Source organism: Ursus americanus, chromosome 12, assembly GCF_024610735.1.
Source record: "Ursus americanus isolate L20-20 chromosome 12, mUrsAme1.1.p, whole genome shotgun sequence".
In the NCBI taxonomy this organism is placed as follows: domain Eukaryota; kingdom Metazoa; phylum Chordata; class Mammalia; order Carnivora; family Ursidae; genus Ursus; species Ursus americanus.
In genome coordinates this window covers 42,172,847-42,197,793 of record NC_142138.1, presented here as the reverse complement: position 1 = coordinate 42,197,793, position 24,947 = coordinate 42,172,847, and the positions used below count along the sequence as shown (strand labels likewise).

The following is a 24,947-nucleotide window of genomic DNA, read 5'->3' as shown; positions in this document are numbered from 1 at the left end:
TTCTAGTTTCATACCATTGTGGTTGAGAAGGGGATGCATGACAGGATTTCAGACGTGTTTTGTGGCCTAACCTGTGATCTGTCCTGGAGAATATTTCATGGGCACTTGAAAAAGTTTTCTGCCATTTCTGGATGGAATATATCTGTTAGGTCAACTGGTCTAATGTGTCATTCAAAGATCTATTTCCTTTTAGATTTTCTGTCTGGACAATCAATCCATAGATTTAAGTGGGGTGTTATTGTATTACTGTCAATTCCTCCCTTGATGTCTGTTAATATTTGCTATATGTGTTTAGGTGCTCTCATGTTGGGCGCATAGACATTTACAATTGTTACATCTTCTTGTTGGATTGTTCCCTTTGTCTCTTACTACAGTCTTTCTACCCCAGCTTTCTTTTTCTTTTTTACTTCCACTTGCATTATAAATGTTTTTCCATCCCTCAGTTTTTAAAAATTTTATTTGAGACAGAAAGCACAAGAGGAGAGGAGGATCAGAGGGAGAAGCACATGGGGCTCGATGCCCAAACCCTGAGATCATGACCTGAGCAGGAGGCAGACATTTAGTAAACCGAGCTGCCCAGGTGCCCTTCTGTCCTTCACTTTCAATCTGCATTTGGCTTTAGGTCTGAAGTGAGTCTTTTGTGGACAGCAAATAGATGGGTCGTGCTTTTTTATTCATTCGGTTACCTTAGGTCTTTGATTAGAGCATTTAGTCCCTTTACAGAGTAATTATTGATTAGGCATGGACTTATTGCCATTTTGTTACAGTTGTTTTTGTAGTTCTTCTCTGCTCCTTCTACTCTTGCTCTCTCTTCCCTTGGGTTTAGATGGCTTTCTTTAGTGCTATGCTTGGATTCCTTTCTCTTTTTTTTCTATTATAGGTTTCTGATTGGCATTGACTTATTTCACCAAACTGTGAGAAGCATTTTGGCATATTTAGATCTGAGAAATAAGACTCAGATATAAATACTGAGGCCCAAAGAAGTTAGTTGTGTTAGGCAAATTTAAATTTAATGAAATATATTGCCTGGCATATAATAAGTATTCATGTTTTATATACTTTCCTATAAGAAAGTATCATTTCCCCATTTCACAGTTGAAAATGGAGGCCACACAGCTAATATTGGTCATCTATCTTTAATACTAAAAGCCAGATATCCCAACTCTTTGAGGCAAAAAATCAGTCCAGACAGATCTTTTATAATTCACCAGTTGATAATATATTATCCAGACCTCACCATTTTTTTCCCAGCACAAAAAGACACTTTTGTAACCAGTCTTCACCTGTTTACTGATTAACATGACTATATTTCATACCCCTGGGTAAGGAGTTTGCTGCAAGCAGTATTGATTCTGAAATGAAAACCTAAGTTATCATTCCCATGTTTTGCCAAATATGATAAAAATAGAACACCACAACCTTCGTCAGAGTTGTTGAGAGACTACATGTTCCCTTTCAGGAACTCCTGTTGGAATATGGGGGAAAGACCCATAGACTGGATCTGTGCCCAAAAAGTAGACTAAGGCAGACCGTGCAGGACCACATAAGTGGTTAAGTATTAAGGCTATTAAAGTATATCCTCAGATCACCAGGAATCAACTACTGGTCTTAGGGAAATGAGAGGATGGTAAGACAGAGGAATAATATAACCATATTTACATTTTGTAAAGAAAGATTGCTCTGGCTGGTATGTGGGGAGTGGATTAAGAAGAGGCTAGATTAGATGGCAGGAGACTAGACAGAAGGTTACTGAAAATGGTCTAGATCAAAGATAATGGCTGCTTGGACTAAGGTGGTGATAAGAAAAGTGGTGGAAGGATTTGAGAAATATTTGAAATAAAACAATAATGATGCCTTAGATATTAAGAATGGCAGAGAAGGTGGTAAGGATGAAGGACTAAGGTGATGTTATTAGGAGTCTGTAGGTTGCAAATGAAACAGATTCTAAATTCAAACTGGCTTAGACACAAAAGCCAAGGTATTTGCTCCTTTAACTGAAAAGTCCAGAGATACATCTAAAACAAGATGTTACTTTATTCTGGGGCTAAAATGATGTTATTGGACTTCACCTTTTCCCTATTCTTGGTTCTGCCTCCCTCCGTAGGCATTCTTCATTCTCAAAACCCCCATGTGGTGACAGTGGTTCCATATCAACACTCCAAAGACAAAGACAGCTCTCTCCACAGAAGATACCTTAGAGCCTTGAATACATTCTTAGTACATCGACAAGAAAAGTGAGGGATGGGGGATGAAGATTTTTCCCCAAAGGAAATTCAGGGTTCCACTACCAAAGCAAGGGGAAAACAGATGTTGGGGGCCAACAAAGTGATCATTACACATTGCCAATAGACAAATGCTTCTCTCTTTGAAATCACACGTATTTATAAACATGCACACATTCAGTTGCATAAGAGAGGATATATATATATTTTATTTTAGAGAGAGTGCACAAGTGCAAGGAGGGGGACAGGCAGAGAGAATCCTCAAGCAGTTTCCCGCTAAGCACAGATTCTGACCCAGGGCTCGATCCCAGGACCCTGAGATCATGACCCGAGCAGAAATCAAGAGTTAGCCACTTAACTAGGCCACCCAGGCGCCCCAAGTTGGGCATAGTTTATAGCCAGACTATTACCTCACATAGTATGAGTACTTAAGGTTTTCAAAACTTTCTGACATTGTGAAATTATTTATAATTTGGTTCTGAGCAATTGATGAGATCCATAATTCTGTGATCTCTTTGTTACTCAAGCAAAGTAAAATCTTTGAAATGATTTTGGGGCATTATTTTATTCTTGAAGAGGCATAATTTTATTCTTGAAGAGGCATAATTAAGTCATGCAAATAAAAGAAATGTATGTTTGATGCCCAAAATATTTGGTAGTTATATCTGACTCTGCAGGCAAAAAAACGCTGAAAACCAGGTAAGCATGTGGTAAATCAGGAGGCCTGGCTCAGATCATAGTCACGTTGTTGATTACTTAAGCTATTGATCACTTACACGCCTCTGCTGCACAGTGGTAGCCGTGCATACTTCATCGGTTCACATCTTGCCTCTGCCATTTACTAGCTGTGTGACCTGAAGCAAATTGTTCAACCTCATCTGTAACATGGGAATAACAGTAGTACTGCTTTGCATGGTTATCAGAAGGATTAAATGAGTTAAAATTTGTAACATGCTTAAAACAGTGCCTGGTACATAATATGTGTTTGCTCAATGCACCTGAGGGTTTTTATTAAACCTTTCTGATCTCAGTGTACTTATCAACAAAATAAACATAATAGTATCTGCAATTTCCCAGGATATTAAGATAATTGTACATAGAACTCCTAGCGCAGAGCTTTGCATAAAGCAGACATTCATGGTTCTTCTTCTCCCTTCAAAGGCTGAAAGAAAGACTCTGCAGGTTAATAAATATTAGAAGGGAACCTAATTCCATTCCAGTAACTTCTTCTGCATCTTTCAGTATTTCTCTATGGCCCTCACTAGCACACTCCCACTAGCCCCTCAAGTCACCCAGCACCAGGCACACAGGAGATGCGCAACAAATCGTTGCTAAGCAAATAAGTCATTATTCAGCCCTTCACTCCAGTGCACTTTGTCCACCCAGTGGTGGCTTCAGATATTCTGAGATAGATTTAGCAAAATGAACAACTCCCGATCCAGACACTTCTTCTCTTTCCGTGTAAAAATTCCATTTGTAGAAAAATAACTGAGCAGGGCTGCAACCAGCTGTCACTTCGTGTCGACATGTGCAAGCGCACAGCCCTGTGTGACGAGCGTAGTTCTTGGGTTGTGGCGTGTTACACTCTGTCAAACGGAATATGTTAGGAAAAGAAGTGCTAGCCCACAACTTTAAAGTTACAAGTAGGTATTTTGCAGATAGAAAAACAAGGGATGTGAAAGATAGATATGTACTTAAAAAAAGCCTTTTTGCTTGCAAAGTTTTAACTTAAGATAGGACTCATCTTAGTCTAAACCATTACACCAGAAGAAACTTTAGGATGGTGCTCGTCCTCTCACGCCTCTTCCATTGTTTCTATTGTCCTGAGCAATAAATTTCAGTATTTGATCAAATAATGGCAGATTCCGTGCTATCCCACCCAGGTATCCCCAGTTTATCTATAATGATTTTCCTCTTGTCAGCTCATTTCTTAAACCTTTGCTGAATCTGGCTTCAGTGGTACTATAAACAATCATCATTGCATTGTAAAACTGGAAACTCGCCACTAAAATAGTGTTTTGATCCAGGTTGCCATAGTAATAAGTGCATGCCTCCCCTCTTTGGAGGCCTTGTTATATGAAGTATCTGTGATTTGCTCAGAATGGCCCCAGTTCATCTGTCAAAATGGGTTTTTCCTTTTTTAAAATAATGATCTAGAAAATCCCACAGCGGCCACAAATATTTTACAACCATAACGAGGAGCATTGGAGTAGTCAAGCTTTATAAATCTATGCCATTATTACATTAGAATAAATCATGTTTCTTTCTTAGGTATATTACCTAGGCCTGTGTAAGTCTAATTTCAGGTTTGCTATGCAACAAGGGTGCGGTTGTTTATAATGAAAAGAGAATTATTAAGTGTGACTTCAAAAATGCATCATATGTCAGTTCATGTAGAGAGACCCTGGAGCAAAAAAATGGAAATTACTTCTTATTTCTATCAAAATACTGCAAATAGCTATTCAGGTTCAAACTTAGTTACAATTAGAATGTGATGAGCAATGATTTTTTATAACAGCATGAAATTGTACATTCCATTCACGTTTGGATTCAAATTATTCATTGGTAGGAGGGAGGAAAAAAATGAGAAATCCTGCAAATTTATCAGTGTCACCATGAAAAAAAATATGATGGTACATTATTTGAAATAAAAATGTTCCAGTCAGTTACAGTAATTTGATACAAGAACTATGGTATTTTTTTCCTGCAGGAACGAGAGTAAACAAACACTATATCAACAAACCAGCAACAGAATCCACAAAAAGGTGTAAGATCATTTTTCATCTAAGACAAATGGTTAAGTTGGTTACTTTCTGTAAGTCACTACCAGCTACAGGGTTATTTTATGTAATTCACTGCCGGCTACTGCCTCATAATATCTGATGTGGGAATATTAAAAACATCAGTGGGCGAAAGAACAGGAAGAATCCATCTGTATTCAATGAATTCTAATTAAAAAGTAATTACAGCACAATGAGGGAGCTGCCAACTTTATTCCCTCTTCCTGACCACAAACCACCCACACGGAGTATTAGTCTTCTGCTATTTGTATCCTGCTAAACAAGCAGAAAGCCAGCCAGGAACCAGACACACATTTCCTTGCATTTTTCAGGTGACTTGGTTTTAAAGAACTGCAGCCCCAGAAGACATTCAGGGGCAGAGGTGGTGCACATCTTCTGTTATAATTGACCTGGGCTTTGAGATTTCTCTGTCATGATGTATCCCAGAATGTTGCATGATGGGAAGACCCTTGTTATTCCTCCACTCGCCGAGCCAAACGGACAAGATCAAGTAGGCCTGGGACTTGGGAAAAAAGGGAAGAAATATTGACAGATAAGTAACCACTCCAGGAAATGACAGGCAGCTGGAGCCGTGTCGGGACTCTCAGGGTTCCGATGTAATCCTCTAACCTCATGCTCAAACTCTGTAATCTTTCAATGAGATGGAAGAGAGGAAGGAAAAAAGCAAATTGCTTAATCAAAGCCCTTAATATGTGACCAGGATTAGTAACTCAGTCAGAATGACAACCTGAAGGTATAAAAAGGCTTCGTAAAATAGACTCAGTACTAATGAAGCTGTGTCTGCAGAGCTGAGAATAAGGAAAAGGTAACCTGGCGTTTCGGTTGGCACAGATGCCTTTCTCTGTGAGAAGCAGGCACTCAAATCTGTTTTCCTGACTTCTACAATTTTTCTTTGGCTGCCAAGAGGAAGGGCTGTAGCCTGCATTCTTTCTGGGTGGCAGAACTCCCATTTCACCCACATTGTATAAAATCTTCTTCATCTAATAGACAACAGAACAGGTGTCAGTAGGGTTTCCGTCTAAAGAAGAAGAATAGGCTTTGGCGTAAGTCATTTGCTGCTGGGGGCACTAAAAGATGTCGGGGTTCTTCTTCAGAAAGGAAGTGCTAACAGGCTAAAGTGGCCCTTGTCAATTCACATTAAAAATGGAAAATAATAGTACACTGGATTTACACAGCATCCTTGGAGGCAAACATCCATGCAATGAATTTTTGTATTAACCTTCAGAAATGGTGGGAAGTGTGCATTAGTAACTCCATTATAGGACAGGGCTTTTTTGTTACCACCATAATCATAGTTGAGTAGCAAGAGCATTTTTATTGAAAGCAATGTATTTCAGCCATTTTCCCTTCCTTCTCCCTGATACATTAGCAATCTTCCATGAAGTAAGCCACCAAAAATGCTTTATATCACTCTGACAGGCTGGTCCTGGCTGAGCTCCTGGAAGAGTAGGTATATGGGGTCTACAATTGACCCCCCCCAACTGCCTCTTTTCTACTTTTGTATCAGTTATGTATCACTGCATAACATATTTTCCCAAAATGTAGAAGCTCAAAAAAAACTAAATTTATTATCTTACAATTCTGAATGTCAGGAATCTAAGACTGGCTTAGTAGGATCGTTCCTGAAACAGGTCTGTCCTGCTGCAGTAAAGCTGTCAGCCAGGGCGACAGCACATGCAGGTTTCAATGGGGCTAGAAGATGTGCCTCCAAGAAGGCTCACTCACATGGCTAGTGGCTGCAGCTCTTAGTTCCTCATCCGCACGACCTCTTTGCAAGGCTCAGGACACGGCGGCTAGTTTTTCCTGGAGCAGGTGATCTAAGAGAAAGAGAGTGGGGGACAGTGTCCTTTATAACCTAAGCTTGGCAGGGCATGTTATCATGTCTTCTGTATGTGCTTGCTCACACAGACTGACTCCGGCGTAGTGTGAGAGATGACTGCACGAGGGAGTGAACACTAGGAGACAAGACCCCCTGGGGGCCAGCTGGAGTACAACAACGTGTATGTACTACTAAATAGGTGCGAGGCCTTTGGTTATTTTGGCGTAAGTTAGGAATGATGTTGTTGAACTGGTTGTTGGGATAAAAAAGTGTGTAGTGCTGGATTCAGAAAAGACGCTGAATGTCCACTCTCAGTTCATGCTCTATAGGGAGTCCATAGATCAAAGCTGAGAGGCCCTTTTCAAAGTGGACTTTGTGAGACTTTGGACATGAACAGTGTTGATTTTGCATCCATATTATAAAGGGTTACTCTGAGTGGGAGAGGACCATGGGGCAGCAACACACAGCTGCAGTGCCTGCTATGTCCACCAGGGGGTCAGGGCCCCCATGGTGAAGAGCTGCCTTCTTCAAAAGACCTACAGAGAGACTATGGACTCTGGGAAACAGAGTTTTAGAGGGGAGGGGAGGAGAGGTGGTGGGGGGATGGGCATGTATTGCATGGAGCACTGGGTGTTTTATGCAAACAATGAATCATGAAACACTACATCAAAAACTAATGGTGACTAACATAACATTAAAAAAAAAAAAAGCCTACAGAGAAGGAGGGAGGTAAAGACCATGAACAGTGGGATTCTCCTTAAAGATATTTGGAAAGTCAAAATGCTGCCATTATGTAGATGGATACTAATAAATCAGTGAAGTTCACCAACAGTTATGGTTTTTTTAATTCAATTAGCTAAACATATATAGTACCTCATTAGTTTCAGATACAGTGTTCTTATTTGAATTTTCAACAGCAAAGTGAAACACTATATAATTACGGATCTGCAGTACATGCTCTGAACAAGTAAGGTAACTCAAATGTCACAGACCTTGTAGCATCAAAGATTCCCAAGCCACACATGCAGCAAGAACGGAGCATACGCTCTGAATTCTGTGCTGAACAGGCTTTCAATATATCCACCTCTTATTTTGTCTCTGACTCTCCCCTTTCTAATCCCCACTACATCTCTCTTTTTCTCCTGTTCCATCCCATAATGAGCAGACTCAATATTCTCCATCCAGATAGAGCATCTTCTCAGACAGACATGCCTGGAGCATTTTTCCGTGGAATCACCTGCTTGTGAGCTGCATGAATAGATCACTAATGGAGGGACCGTATTCCTTTTTTTTTTTTTTTGTATCTCCAATACCTAGTATAGCATCTGGCATATTGAAGGTCTTTAAATCTAATAGAAATATCTCCATTATTCAGTTTGAAAACCCAGTATATCCCAGATACAGACTAGGTGCTGGCTTTGCAGTGATGAGCAAACCTACAGGACATTCGGCCCTTGGAAACCCAGAGTTTAGTTTATCAAATTGGTATTTGGTAAATTTTAGTAGATGATATAAGGGACATATGATAGTTACCTTCAAGTACATAACGAACTATTGCATGAGAGAGAGATGATAAACTGCTGTTGAGAGGACAGAATTGGGCTCTGTGAGTGGCAGTTACCAGGACATAGATGACACTAGTTCTGAGGTGTTTGAACACTAGGAAGGAATCACCCTGAACTATAAGGTGCTTTCTAGCACGAAAAGTCTGGAGGACCATTTGTCAGGAATACTAACAATCATAGTGGCTAACAATTACAAGGGTCTCACTGTATGCCAGGTGCTGCCATTTCAGAGACAACTGTAGTTCTTCAGGAGAGTTTCCATTCAAGATGGCAATGTAAGTGGACCAGGGATACACCTTCCTAAAGAACTGAGGGCTGCCTAAATAGCTTCTGCACAACCAAAAATCAGACACCAGAAGCAGTTTTGTCTGCCCTGGGCGTGGAGAAAAGCCCTGGTTTAAAAGGGCAACTAGAATTCAAAAGAACCAGCCCTGGAACTCTTTCCAGGTCAGATGGGCTGGCAGGCACCATGGTTTACAATCCCTCTCCACCTCAAGTGCATATGGGAGCAGGGTCTGGATGCCATAGCTAGCCTGCAACCTCCGCGATCCCCAAGCCCCTCTCACACCAGCCCTAGAAGTCTGTCAAGCAGAGAATAGGTGGGGGAGATGCTGGGGACCGCTACAGTTTACATTCCTCCTCTACCTTGACAGGATGAACAGGAGCAGCTTCTGGGTGCCCGACCCAGCCTACCACCTCAGTGAGCCCCAGCACAGAGCACCACCAGAACACTCCAGGCTTGTACCACTTTGATTCCAGAGAGCTTGCTCAGGTACTCTGGGACCTCCCAGCTCATGCCTGCTTTACCTCAAGCCATCCCACTAGGGTGCCCTCCGCATGGAGCACCCTCCGCATGGAGCACCCTGGAAACCCCTGACCCTTGCCCACCTTGATTTCATCCACCCTATCATGGCCCCTCCTATGCTTAGCACCTCAGGACACCCCAGCCTAAACCCATTTCAGCTGTCCTGCCAAGAGACTGCCATGGCACACTCTAAGCAGACAGCACAGGAACACGCCTGCTTAAGTCCATTTCAGCTATCCTGCAAGGGTACATCCTCCTCTGAGAGCCTCAAACTACCCTGGCCCATGGCCAGTCCAGCTCCAGCTATACCACCAGGGCAGCCCCAGCACAGAGTGCCCCGTGAGCCTCCATCCATACAAGGCACACACAGTCTACATGGGACAACCACATACAAGATCATTCCTTAAGTGTAGCTGTTCCACCTAATTCATAGAAAGTCAAGAAAAGTGCAGAGACTGAAGAATATACTCTAAAAGAATAAGATAAAACCTCAGAAAAAGAACTAAATGAAATGGAGATAAGCAGTATACTTGATAAAGAGTTTAATATACTTGCAGGTTGGGGAGACGAGTGGAAGAACTCTGTGAGACCTTCAACAAAGACATAGGAAATATAAAAAAAGAGTTGAATAATACAATAACTAAAATGAAAAATACACTAGAGGGAATCAACAGATTAGTGGATACAGAAGAACAGATCAGTGATCTGGAAAACAGGGTAATGGATAGCACCCAAGCTGAAGAGCAAAAAGAAAAAAATAATTTTAAAAAGTGAGGGTAAGTTAAAGGATCTCTTGGACAACATTAAATGAACACACACTCTCATTATAGGGGTCCCAGAAGGAGAAGAGAAAGAGGGGCAGAAAACTTCTCCAACATAGGAAAGGAAATAGACATCCAGGTCAGGAAGCAGAGAATTCCAAACAAGATAAATCCAAAGAGATCCATACCCTGACACATAATTAAAATGTCAAAGACAGAGAGAAATTTAAAAAGCTAGCAATAGAAAATAAAATAGCCTTATGGTGTTTCCCTATCAGCTGATTTTTCAGCAGAAACTTTTCAAGCCAGAAGAGAGAGGCATGATGTACTTGTGCTGTAAGGAAACAACCTGTAACAATATTCTGCTCAGCAAGTTTAGCATTCAGAATTTAAGAAGAAATAGAGAGTTTCCCAGATAAAAGTTAATCACCACTAAACTAGCCTTACAAGAAATGTTAAAAGGACTTCATTATGTGGGGGAAAAAAAGGCCATAATTAGATGTAAGAAAATTATGAATAAAAAGATATAAAATATGACAACATACACAAAATGTGGAGTAGGGGGGGTGCCTCATTCCATTATCCTCTGCCTTCTGGTCATGGTCTCGGGTCCCGGGATTGAGCCCCACGTCCGGCTCCCTGGTCAGTGAGGAGTCTGTTTCTCCCTCTTCCTCTGCCCCTCCCCACAGCTCATGCTCTCCCTCACTCTCTCTCAAATAAATATTTTTTTAAAAAGGAGGGGAGGTAGTAAAAAAATTTTAGAATCTGTTCGATCTTAAATAATCATCAACTTAATACAGACTGCTGTATACTTAGGAGGTTGTATATGAACTTCATGGTAACCACAAACCCAAAACCGGTAATAGACACACAGAAAAGCAACAGAGAAGAACTACAAAAACAACCAGAAAATGGCAAGAAGTATGTACCTATCAATAATTACATTAAATGTAAACTGTCTAAATACATTTCACCACCCACCCTGTGTCTTTCTATTAGAGTATTTAAAAACATGACCCAGCTATATTCCGCCTACAAGGGACTCACTTTTAAGATTTTATTTATTCATTTATTTTAGAGAGAGAGAGACAAGCAGACTCCATGTTGAGTGCAGAGCCTGAGGCAGGGCTCCATCTCATGACCCTGAGATCATGACCTGAACTGAAATCAAGAGTCGGACGCTCAACCAACTGAGCCACCCAGGCACCCCAAGGGACTCATTTTTACCTCAAAATACATACAGACTAAAAGTCAAGAAATGGAAAAAGATGTTCTATGCTAATGGACATGGGGGGGGGGAAGCCAGGGGTGTGATGTAAACATCAGGTAAAATAAACTGTAGCAAGAGGCAAAGAAGGGCATTACAAGAGGATATAATAATTGTACGTGTCTGTGCACCCAACATGGGAGCACCTAAATACATAGAATATTAGCAGATATACAGGGAGAAACTGACAGTAATACAATAATAGTAGGGGATGTTAATAAGGAAACAGTGGCTTCAAACGACACATTAAACCAGATGGACTTAAAACATATATAACAGAACATTTCATCCAAAAACCAACAGAATGCACATTCTTTTCAAGTTGCACGTGGAACATTCTCCAGGATAAATCATGTGTTAGGCCACAAACCAAGTATCAATAAATTTAAGATGATTTAAATCCTATCTTTTCAGACCACAACCGTATGGAGTTAGAAGTCAATTGCAAGGAAAAAACCCACAGATGTGTGGAGGGTAAACAATATGCTATTTAAAGAAGAAATAAAAATGAAAACATAACAGTCCAAAATCTTTGAAAGTGTTATGACAGGGAATTATATAGGCCTACCTCAGGAAACAAGGAAAAGTTCAAATAATCTAACCCTATATCTAAAGGAATTAGAGAAGAATGAACAAAGCCCAAAGTGAGTAGAAGGAAGGAAATAAATAAGATCAGAGCAGATATAAATGGCATAGTCTTAAATCAGCTGTTTTTTGAAAATATAAAGTGCCAAACTAAGTTCATCAATAAAAGAGAAAACCCAAATCAGAAATGACAGAGGAGAAGTAATAACTGATATCACAGAAATACCAAAGGAATATAAGAGAACGTTACAAAAAAAATCACATGCCAACAAATGGGACAATGTAGAAGAAAAATTCCTTGAAGCCTATAATCTTGCAAGAAAGAAACTGAAAATCTAAACAGAGCAGTTATTAGTAATGAAATGGATTGCTAATCAAAAAGAAAGAAGGAAAAGCCCAGGACCAGATGGCTTCACACATTGAATCTACCAACACATGAAAAAAAGTTAATACGTATTCTTCTCAAACTATTCCAAAATAGGAGAGAAGGAAAGCCTCCAAATACATTCTACAAAGCCAGTATTATCCTGATACCAAAACCAAACTAAGATACCAACACAAAAAAAACGGTTAGTAAGTTGCATTAAACAATACGTTAAAAGGATCATTCACCACAATCAAGTGAGATTTATTCCACAGATACAAGGATAGTTCAATATTCATGAATCAACATGAAACACATTAACGAAACAAAGGATAAAAATCATATGATCATCTCGGTAGATACAGAAAAAGCATGTGACAAAATCCAACATCCATTCATGATAAAACCTCTCAGAAAAGTAGGTTTACAGGGAACATACCTCAACATTCTAAAGGCCATATATGAAAAACCCAAAGCTAACATCATAATGGTGCAAAACTGAGCTTTTCCCATAAGATCATGTCCGGTGTCACCACTTTTATTCAACATAATACTGGAAGTTCTAGCCATAGCAATCATACAAGAAAAATAAAAGGCATCCAAATTGGTAAGGAAGAAGCAAAACTTCCACTATTTGCCGATGACCTTATACTACATATAGAAAACCCTGACAACTCTACCAAAAAGCTATTAAAAGTAATAAAGTCAGTAACATTCTAAGATACAAAGTTAATACCCAGAAATTGGCTGTGTTTCTGTACACTGATAAAGTAGCAGAAAGAGAAATTCAGAAAACAATTTTATCTACAATTGCATCAAAAAGAACAAAATACCTGGGAATAAACTTAACCAAGGAGGTGAAAGACCTATGCTCTGAAAACTATGACATATTGATAATATATATATTTCATGCTCATGGATTGGGAGAACTATTATTGTTAAAATGTCCATACTTGCCAAAGCAATCTGCATATTTACTGCAATCCCTATCAAAATAACATTTTTCACAGAATTAGAATAATTCTAAAATGTGTATGGAACCACCAAAGACCCCAAATCGGCAAAGCTATCTTGAAAAAGAACAAAGCTGGAGGCCTCATAATCCCAGATTTCAGAATATACTACACAAAGCTACAATAATCAAAACAGTATGATACTGGCACAAAAATAGATCAATAGAACAGAACAGAGAACCCAAAAAATAAACCTATACTTTTATGGTCAATGAATCTGTGACAAAGGAGGGAAGAATACACATTGAGAAAAAGGCAGTCTCCTCAATACATGGTGTTGGGAAAACTGGAAAGCTACAGGCAAAAGAATGAAACTGGACCACTTGCTTACACGACACACAAAAATGAATTCAAAATGGATTAAAGACCTACATGTGAGACCTGAAACTGGAAAACTCCTAGGATAGACCACAGTCAGTAATTTCTTTCTACAGCCAATGTCAAACATTTTCCCGGATATTATCTCCTAAGACAAGTGAAACAAAAGCAAAAAAACTACTGGGGCTATACCAAAATTAAAAGCTTTTGCACAGTGAAGGAAGCCATCAGCAAAACAAAAGCAAACAAAACGTAGTCTAATGAAAAGAAGATATTTGCAAATGATATATCTGATAAGAGGTTAATATCTAAAATATATAAAGAACTAATGAAATTTAGCACCAAAATATCATCATCATCTGGTCAAAATAATGGGTAGAGAACCTAAATAGTCATTTTCTCAAAGAAGACATACAGATGGCCAACAGACACATGAAAAGAGACTCAACATTACTAATCATCAGGGAAATGAAAATCAAAACCACAGTGAGGTATTTCATCTTAGACCTGTCAGAATGGCTAGAATCAAAAAGACAAGAAATTACAAGTGTTGGCAAGGATGTGAAGAAATTTGAACCCTCATGCATTATTGGGGTAAACAGGTATGGCCACTGTGAAAACAGTATGGGGGTTTCTCCAAAAATTAGAAATACCATATGATCTATGGTTTCACTCATCTGTGGAACATACGGAATAGCAGGGAGATTGGTAGGAGAAGGAAGGGGGGGTGGTAAACAAAAGGGGGAATGAACCACGAGAGACTAAGAACTCTGGGAAACAAACTGAGGGCTTCAGAGGGGAGGGGGGTGGGGGGATGGATAGGCTGGTGATGGGTAGTAAGGAGGGCACGTATTGCATGGAGCAGTGGGTGTTATACACAAACAATGAATCATGGAACATTACATCAAAAACGATGTACTGTATGGTGACTAACATAATAAAATTTTTTTTAAAAAAAACCGATATGATCAAGTAATTCCAGTACTGGGTAGTTAGTTACCTGAAGGAAATGAAAACACTAGTTCTAAAGATATGTGAACCCCTCTGTTTACTGCAGCATTATTTACAAGAGCCAAGATATGGAAGCAGCCCCAATATGAAACGATAAGGAAGATGTGATATACATATACAATGGAATATTAGTCATAAAGAAAAATGAGATCTTGTCATTTGCAGCAACATGGATGGATCTAGAGAGCATACTGTTAAGTGAAATAAGTCAGAGAAAGACAAAGATCTTACGATTTCACTTATATGTGGCATCTAAAAAACAAATGATTAAACAAAGAGAAAGAATGAGACCTATAGAGAACAGACTGATGGTGGGGTTGGCGTGGGGAGGTAGAGATGAGAAGAATGGGTGAAGGGAGTGGGAGATACAGGCTTCCACTTAGGGAATGAATAAGTCATGGAAATAAAAGATACAGCGCAGGGAGTATGACTAGTGCTATCATAATAGCATTGTCCGGCCACAGACGGTAGCTACACTGTGAACAGAGCATAAAGTATAGAGGTGTGGAATCACTATGCTGTACACCCGAAGCTGATGTAACATTGTGTGTCAGCTATACTCACCTAAAAGAAAAGCAGCCAAAAATGTATTTTAAAATACTAAAAAACACAAATTAAAAGTCATCTATAATGCCATCACTTAAAGATTAATCGAAGAAAGAAAAAGGCCTCAGCCCCTCTAATTCTGCCCTCCATTGCTCATAGCTTGGCTAAATTCATCAAAAGATAAAGGCACTTAATAATGAAAAGAAACAGGTGACACGGTAATGCTTGACATATTTGTGTGCACATTTTTTCTTTCATAAATGGACACACACACCACACGTCAGTACAATTTTAGAGTTGACTGCTTTAAATCGTTACTTGAACTGCATCTGACCCAACATTAAGAATGGAAACTGTCTTTTAAAATAAAATGTCATTTTATGATTTTTTCCTTCAATTTCTACCTTTGCCCAAAGGCTAAATACAGGTGAGTGTTTTTTAATTTGGGGAGTGTCTTCTATTCATCTTGACTTCAAGGTAAAACAAGGCAGAGTGGGCCTGGGAGTGAGTGCATGCTCATGGAGAGGCGGCAGTAGTGTATTCACCCCCAGGATGCATGAATAATCTACAGGAGTGCTCTTGGAGCACTTGCTCTCAGAGCAGTTACTCGCTGTTTCTCCCCATAAAGCCATTCCTCCTCCTGTCTCCCTCATCTCAGGAAATGGCACCTTCCATGCAGCTGCACAGGTCAAGAACATAGGAGTCATCCCTGATTTCTCTCTCTTCCTATACTCTCCACATCCAGCCCATCAGCAAGTCCAGATAGATCCCAGCACTGACCACTTCCCTCCACCATGTAGGCAACCAGCATTCCCGCTGAGGTATTGCAATAGTCTCCCTGCCTCCTCTTACTAACTGTAATCCTTTTGCACATAGCATCCAGAGTGGCTTACTTATAAAATATAAATTCAGTATTGTCATTCCTCTGCTTAAAACCTTCCAGTGGCTTCCCATCACATTTACTCCAACCTCCTTACTTTGGCTACAAAGCCCTCACTGACCTGACCCTGACTGACCCTTTCTTGCACCCTCCCAGCCACACTGGACCTTGGTGTGGTCCTTACAGGCACCATGCTGGTGCCCACCTGGGAGCTTCTGCATTAATGGCGCCCTCTGCCTCAGTGTCCCTCATACTCACTGCATGTCTGTGTCCTCCTTTTGATTCAGAGCTTAGCTTCTATATCCCCTCACAGAGAGGCCTCCCTTGACCGCCTCATCTGAAGTCATTACTCTGCACCCACTCACCTCATTTTAATTCTCTGTGTAGCTCTTATATGCTGATTTCTTTGTCTTTGATTTCCTCTCTCTCTCTCTCTCTCTCTCTCTCTCGTCGTCTTACCTCTCTCCCCCACCAGAATGCAAGATCGCATTGTCAACCCCTGAATCTTCAGCTCTTACAACAAAGCCTGTATATGGTCAACGTCCAATAAACATTCGTTGAAGAAAATGAGAGTGTGAATGACCAGTGGCACCAGGAGTGAACACCCACTCCACTGCCTTTTGCTTGTGCCCAAGCTCTCCTGGTCCTGACTGGATAATGTCAGGCTTTGCATGTCATGGTAATGAGCCCAGCTCTGAGGTCTTGGAGCCACTGAATAAAAAGCCTAACTCTTGGGGCAGATTTGTGAACATGTGTGAAATCAAGCATAAAAAAGAAAGCTAGACTCTTACATGGGTCTAATTTGTGAAGATAACTGCTAAGAAACTAGAATAGGTTGGAAGGAAACATCAAGATCAGGCAATTCCCCATTTGCTCTCAACACCATTAGCTCTCTGTCTGTTAAAATGCCATCACTGATAGAGGCAGCCAGAGCCAGAAAGCTCAGGCTCAACTTTTATAAATTAACACTGTGAGTGCCCTGTGTTCTTGTGGTGGTTATGAAGTGTATTGGTGTTGGCCTAATTTGAGAGGGATGAACGAACCCTTTCTTACCAGAGTCACTGTCCTGAACAAAACTCTAAAATGATTCCTATTGAATCAAGTAATTTAGTAAGCAGGTCATTAAGTACCTTCCATATTGCAACCATTTTTCCTAGGCATTTTTACAAAAATATCATTTAATTCTCACTCTATCAGTTTACCCATTCTATAGATGGATTGACTTTGTCCCAGAGAGGTCAAATCACTTCTCAAGGTTGCACAGCTAGGCATAGATGGAGTTGGAACCGACTTCTTAGCTATTAAGCTCCCACTTCCCCTGCTTGCCCCAACCTTCTGGTCGTCATTTGGCATGCTGTTTAGACCTGCCAGCAGGATTGTAATTCTTGATATAAACTACTTATTTTTGCATTCTGGTATGGACAGCAACTTCTAGGGCATCTGGTCATCGGGGAGCAGCCCCAAGAGACCAATTACCTCTAGGGACCATGATGCTTCAGAATTTTTGGACACACAAAACACAAGACCAGACCTCATGACCACCCCCACAGGCCAGGCCCAGGTGCCTGGCTCCAGTGGCCTCCCAACCTCCCGAGGTGACATTATTTCTATACAGCTCGTGTTTCATTGCTAGCCTGCCCACACCACCTCCTTCCCCTGGCAGTCAGTGAATCTCTGCTCATGTGGAGTAACCTTCGTGCATCTTTCCTACCGAAATCAGTCTCACAGTTTAGTGTTTTAAAAATAGCTTTCAAAATGTTATTGTTTTCAGTATCTCTCCTTTGAGACTAAAGTAGTGCCCTGTGTCACACAGGTGAGGGGCAGTGGTGGAGAAGGTGCAGAGGGAGCCCTGTGACGTGGGCAGCTGGCACTGTGACAGGGACACCAGATGAGAGCCTGACACGGTAGAGTATTGATCAGGCCCCACCTGCCCTGGGCCCACCACTCCCACAGACTCTCCCAGAGAGTTACAGAAGAAAACAAAGATTTGAGTGGTAAGCCTTTTTAAAGCTACTAATTTTACACTGTATCCACTCCTGTTCCACCTGGCCCTTTGGCGGTTGACTAAAACTGCATTTTAAAAAGACACATTTCCCACAACTATGGAAGAAAATCTTTGAAAACCCGTCAGCTTGCAAAGTATAGAAAAAACAATCTTCTGTTCACAATTGCAGAAATATTAATTATCTTAAAGGCAGTTTTACAGTTCAAACATTGATAATAAATCATACTTAAAAAATAGTAACCGTATAGAGAGGATTTTAATGATAGGAAATATCATTAAATGAGAAGATTTTAGTTGAGCAATGCAAAAGTGATTAAGATTTCTACATGAGGCACCAAGCACTGTTTTCACTAAACTATTTTAATAGCAAAAAGTCATATCTATCACTCCTTTGCTAAAATTTTGATCTTTCATTCATCTAAAACAAGATGGCCAAGTTCTATACAGAATTGTTTAATAGGTTATTCAGTTCAACAAAAGTATATTATAGTTACTGTGAGGCACTTAGATACAGTATTTGAAAATAATAGCGTTTTCTAAGTCAAGAATTTAACTGGCTCCATCTTCTATTTCTAAAAATAGTTTTGGAGTAGGAATCAAGCTGTGGATTCTGGTGGCCCCAGAAAGGGGGCCAATTTGACTCTCAGTAGACAAAAGTGCGATATACAGAGCTCACTGACATTTCCCTCCAAAAACAAAAAGTTCACATGGACGGTATTTGTAAATGGAATCACTTTAAGTTGCTCACTGACTACCACAAAACCTATTTGCTGACCCCTAGAATTTCCTAGAGCATGCAGGAAAAACCAAGATAGGACACAGGAAAAATGACCCAAGGAAATTACTATAGCCCTTGCTCCTTCCTTGTTGGAGTCCAAGGGTGGGCTCCTTTTGGTGTTCCCCAAGCTAATTACAAAATCAAAGAATTATTCAAAATGAAGCAATCCAGAAAGAAATAATAAGCAAGTTACTGATTGAGTGGAGGGAAATGAACAATGCAAAATGGTTTTTAAAATGAGAGTGGGGAATAAGGCTTAAACAGGGTGTTTCTGTTGCAGACAAACTTGCTTAAGTGTTAGCATTTAAATGCTCACACCTCAGCTTTGAACTTAACACTCCATTAAGGGGCTGAGGGAGCTCACACCTCTGTCTGTGGTGCCTTTCACTCTTGTTGCAGCCCAAGAAAGAGAAGGGGAGGAGAGGAGGAGGAAGCGGTGGAGCAGAAACAAAGGGAAGAATGGCAAGGTTGTTTATGGAAAAGGTGATGATCCTGGTTATGCCTGCTGTCCGGGTGCAGTTATTAACAGCATCTGCTTTCACTCCCCAAAGTGCCCTGATTTGGATGATAAGTTGTATGGTCACCCAGAAAGGGTATAGAATGTCCAAAACAATAGTGGCAAGGCAAAAGTCTTTTATATATTTGCAATAAAAATGGAAATCGCAGCATTTGTTCCTTGGGTGGTATGCTTTGGTTCAGATATTTCTATGTCATTTTCACATGCTAAAGCTAAGTGTTCTTGACTACATGAGTAGCATTCAAGAATTAAAGAATCCTGCAAAGGGATTCTAGAAGCTATGTGGTTGCCATTTCACAAATGAGAAACTGAGGTTTAAAAAGATTGACTTGCCGCCTAAGGCCACACTGCTAGTTAATGGAGAAGCTGGGAATAGGATTTCAGTCTCCTAACTCTAAATTATACATTTTCAGTGTGTTAAATATTGTTTTGGAATGTAAATAATGTTCTCAAATGGAGGAATAAAGTTGTGGTAAATTGTATAGATTCCCTTTTCTAGGTCTCAGGGCTCAGAGATCAGTGGGACAGGGACCCAGAGGACAAGCACTGGCTCGAGGGTAGAGGTAGTTTCTGGTGTTCACTGAAGATTTCAGCTGAGGAGCAGACCAGGCGTTCTCTTGGAATGAGCAAAAACCAGGGATCGAATTGGTTTCTCGTTTAGCAATTTAATAGCTGATTGATCCTGGTGTCTTTAAAACTTCCATATCCTCATCTATAAGATGGAAATAAAATTAATATTCATCTAGGATGTCTCTTACTATGGACTCTGAGAAACAAACTGAGGGCTTCGGAGGGGAGGAGGGTGGGGGAATGGGATAGGCTGGTGATGGGTAGTAAGGAGGGCACGTATTGCATGGTGCACTGGGTGTTATACGCAATTAATGAATCATTGAACTTTACATCAAAAACCAGGGATGTACTGTATGGTGACTAACATAATTTAGTAAAAAAATATTTTAAAAAATATTCATCTAGGATGTCTCTTGTGAAGGTTAAATAAGACAGTATGCGTAGGGGCGCCTGGGTGGCACAGCGGTTGAGTGTCTGCCTTCAGCTCAGGGCGTGATCCTGGTGTTATGGGATCGAGCCCCACATCAGGCTCCTCCACTATGAGCCTGCTTCTTCCTCTCCCACTCCCCCTGCTTGTGTTCGCTGTCTCTGTCTCTGTCAAATAAATAAATAAAATCTTTAAAAAAAAAAAAAAGACAGTATGCATAAAGCGCTAGGCCAACGCCTGGCCTATGGTTCTAGGTTTAGAAATGTTAGCTATCGGGGCGCCTGGGTGGCACAGCGGTTAAGCGTCTGCCTTCGGCTCAGGGCGTGATCCCGGCGTTCTGGGATCGAGCCCCACATCAGGCTCCTCCACTATGAGCCTGCTTCTTCCTCTCCCACTCCCCCTGCTTGTGTTCCCTCTCTCTCTGGCTGTCTCTATCTCTGTCAAATAAATAAAATCTTAAAAAAAAAAAAAAAGAAATGTTAGCTATCGGCCTCCTCCATCCTCTCTGTCTTGATCATCAGTGCCAGCAGCAGCAGCATTTTTCCTCCTCCACCCCTAGCCTGGCCTGCTTTGTTTGAATCCTCAGCTGATTTCAGAATTCAACTCACCCCTTTTCTCTTATGGAAAGCTCTATCTTCACCTCATTTAGTTTCACCAAGATAGGTATTGTTTCTTTTTAACAGATCAGGCAACAGGCTAAGATTAAATTCTTTGTTCATGATTACACGACCAGTAAGGGGTGGAAGCAGAATTCAAACCTAACTTTTCTTATCTTTTCACTTTGGTAAGAAATTGTAGGGTAGAATGCAGAGATAAAAGAGTGAGGAGGGGGAAAGGCAGCTTCGAGTTGGCTCTGCCTCAAGGGTATGTGTGTCGGGTCGGGGACAAGAGGCAGACCATTCTTTTCTGTGCTGTTCTACAAGTGTTACCCACATACAATCAAGATTTTTTTTTTCTATATAACTAAAGGAGATGAGCTTAAAATCTAATGAGACCCAGATAAGAAAGTCAAGGTGAGACAGAAGCGCAAGTGGCCCTGAGATGAATTACCTCCATTGAGAACGTGACCCATCCAAGCAAGGAGGCATGGGCGCTAAGGAGATGCCGGGCACTCTGAACGTTTCAGACCCTTCACTTAGATGGAAAACCAGTGCAGGGACCCAGCTTCTCTGTGGTTCATGTTTCTTGTCTGTTCTTGGGATATTCAGCACTAGTTTGGTCACCATTAGGACCCTTCCTGTGAAATGATCCTTTGTATCATCACAATTAGTTGATTTGGAGTGATTTCTAATCATACAATTAGGACTTCCAGTGAGGAACAGAGAAATTCTACTTATAAAAACTAATTAGTAAAACACAAGCCAAACAGAGGCCAAACGGAGATCCTTCTCTATTCACACACCTCAGAACACACGCAATGAAGAGACCAAGGGTCCTCACATATTCCCTGGGACTTCACAGGGTTCTCTGGTTCTATGTATGACTAGACAATAACTTCCAATAGTTAGACAATTATAACTGCCTGTTTTGGAGTCAAACAAACTTGACTTTGAATTTTGTCCCTTCCACTGTGGGATGACAGGTGATTTCAACTCACCAAGCCATCATTTCCTTACATGTAAAGTGGTGGTGATAATACTAAGCTCATAATGTATGCAGTGTACTTAGCTCTGTCCTGGCACATAATAAATGCCCAGGAAAGTGGCAGCCATCCTCTTCTGCTTACATCCTTGCTGAGAAGTGTTCCAGCTGTGACAAAAGAACAGATCCTCCACCCCCCCTCCCCCGACTCTCCTACCCCCTTCAGTCACCTTCCTCTTTGGAGTATACCTATTGGATTAACCTTTGGCCCACCTGTAGCTTTAGGACTAGGTTAACATGTAAGGTAACATTCTCTTCCTACTACCTTGAGGGTCCTTTCTTTGACTATACCCTGATTATTAACTGTATCGGTTAACTCATGGGAACTGTTCATCAGATCTGCAAATTACATTAAGCCAGGAGAAATGGTAAATACATTTAAAGAAAGAATTTGAACGAAAAAATGTCCATAGGTTTTCAAAATGAATAGAATCTAAAATGATAGAACATGATTGAGACTAGTATAAGGTCCTTCATTTGAGTCTAAACAAATCCCAGATGCATGAAGATCAGCTGAGGAAAAAAAAAAAGACTATTTATTTGAAATTAAACTCAATTTAGTTCATACTATAATATTTCCACCAAAAGAATGGAAGTAGTTTGCCTAACATAAAGACACATGGCTTGTAGCATAGAATGAGGGCCGTGGTCCATTCAGTGTTGCTTCATTGGCCAGACTACCAGATCTGGCACAAGGTGACAGATTTTAGCCTTTCATCCTTATTCAAGAACAAAAAGAGATAGTAAATTCTGTTACACTAGGGTTGTTCAGGTGTCAACTAAATGAAGACTTGTTTGGGATATTCATTGCTAGGGAAACTCAGGGATCAGATGGATATTTGGATCAGATACCATTAAGGTCCCTTTCAACCAGAAGGCATCCTTCTGGTAATTTGCCATCTCTTAAGGCCAAGAATCTTCTTACCAGAGCCCACATTTGATCCCTTTATAACTTCTCCAGGAAGTGAGCAAATAGATAAAAGAATCCAAGGTCATTCATGTAGGTTTCTTTGTTATTTTGAGTAACAAGCTTCCCTGGGTCTGACTACTCTCATTACCCCCAAGTTTGGTTCTTTCTCAAAGAAAATTGTTTTCCAAAAGGAGGTATGACCTGGCTTCTCTAGACCCTGCAGATATCTTAGTCATTTCCTCCTCAGGGCTTGTGTTCAGCTGCCCCTGCCCTTTCGAATGCCCCAACATCCTCTTGCTACCAGTCCATCACCTCTTTCAAAATCTGGCTTCATGCTGGCCTCCTCTAAGAGAACTTCCTGGTTTCTTATATTCTTCTAAGCTTCTCAAGGACTCTCTGTAGTACACCCACACTTGGTTACATATATCGCCTATGAATCATTCTCCAGTTATTTTATGTTTTTGTGACTCTCCAACTGAACTCTAAACTCCTAAAGGGCAGTGAACCTCTGTCAATGGAGATAAAAAGGAGAAGAGCTCTGGATTTTCCTAATGATCACAAAACATTGGGCACAAAGCAACCACTGGGGGCCTAAGGCCCATCAAACAGCAGTGAAATTCCACTAGGATTAAGGTTAGATGGGGCAATCCAAGTTTTGAAAGATCAGAGACATTCACATTCTGTTCTGAGTAGTTCAACAGTCCTTCCAAATCACCAGGACTGCAGACATAAAAGTTTCATCTAGCCACTAGCTCTAGCTGAACATATCACAGGTTACTTAAAGTGCAATTTATTTTTAATAGAAAAATTGATTCTGGAATGAAACATGAAGTAGTTTTTTTTTTTTTTTTTAGTCGTAGACTAACCTTTTAAAGAATAGTGTTCTTGCCCTAGAGAGGGGCATAAAAGTTTAAAAGGTTATTTTCCACATTACACATAACCCGCACGTTCACCTTTCCTATTTCTTTGCTGGATCTGTGCTCAGGGTGCCTGTGGTGCTAACTCCCTGAAAATATTGGCTCCATTAATGCATGATTTACTTTACTTTACTTGGCAAAGTACAGAGCCTATCTTTCAAAGGATATTCGAGCTTTTGTAATTCATTACCTACTCCATGAAACGTGATGACATGGAATTTTCCCTTCAAAACGAGAATGAGCAAAGCAAGATTGCTGAAGAAAGGTCTCTCCTGACCTACCCAGAGGAGTTAGTTCCTCCCTGATGTGAGTTCCTATGGCATTTTTAACTTACTGCTCTTCTTAAACTTATGGCTCATCATAATTATTTGTTTACATGTCTGTTTCACCTATTCCAACTGTCAATTCAGGACAACAAAAATTCTGCCCTATCCATCTATTTGTAACCTCATGTTGTAGCTGCTATGGTGTGCCATCCAGATCCCTCTCAGGACAAGGTTCCCATTTCTCTAGCTTCTGGGATTGCTGCCTGCTGTGAGCTCACAGCTGAGTCTCTTTTCTGGAATTGCACACAGCTGAACAAAGCTGCCCTGCCCAAGCATTCAGCCTCATCCAACAACTGGTCACTGTGAACATACAAAGACCCAGCCTTACTACCTCAGTTTAGGATAACTCTGAAGGCTTTCCTTGCCCCCAGTCTCTATGCTACCAGCCAAGTCCTCCTTCGCAACTGCATCACAGCTCAAATTCTGTCCAGCTCTTCTGCCTAGCCCTGCTTTCCCTATTCCGTCATAGATATTCCTGAAAACCCTCCCCCCAAATTTCCTGCATACAAGTCTCCATCTCAAAGTCTGTTGCCCACAGAACCAAACTTAAAGACACCCAGACCCCAGAACAGTGTTTAGTGCATAGTGGATATTCCATTAATACTTGATAAAAGAATGAGTGAATGAAGTACACAGGAAATTAACAAATAACAATTATACAACATTTCACTCCCACTGCTCTCTCCGCCTCATCCTTTGTAAGGTTGTGATCCTTAGCAGCTAATGTAGACAATATTGACTGAGCTTCTATGTGCTAAGTGCTAGTGAGTCAGAGGCAACTCAGGTTCTCCTTGACTATCAGCACCAGTACCATCGCTGGAAGGATACTGCCCCCATGCAGCACAGCAGGTTTTATGTTCCTTGCAGATGAGGACACTGTAGTAGTGATTCCATTTACA

General features: G+C 40.7%; 1 long non-coding RNA gene across 1 annotated transcript in view; it reads right to left on the bottom strand.

Annotated features, from left to right (window-relative positions):
• Window positions 1-1,163: 1,163 nt before the first annotated feature.
• The window catches only part of LOC123795225 (uncharacterized), a 186,939-nt gene continuing 163,155 nt past the window's right edge, over window positions 1,164-24,947 (bottom strand). The window contains exons 3-4 of the long non-coding RNA XR_006780404.2: window positions 6,749-6,840; window positions 1,164-5,525 (exon numbers count right to left, since the gene is read on the bottom strand). This is a non-coding gene — a long non-coding RNA (uncharacterized LOC123795225). The remainder of the gene's footprint in view (window positions 5,526-6,748; window positions 6,841-24,947) is intronic.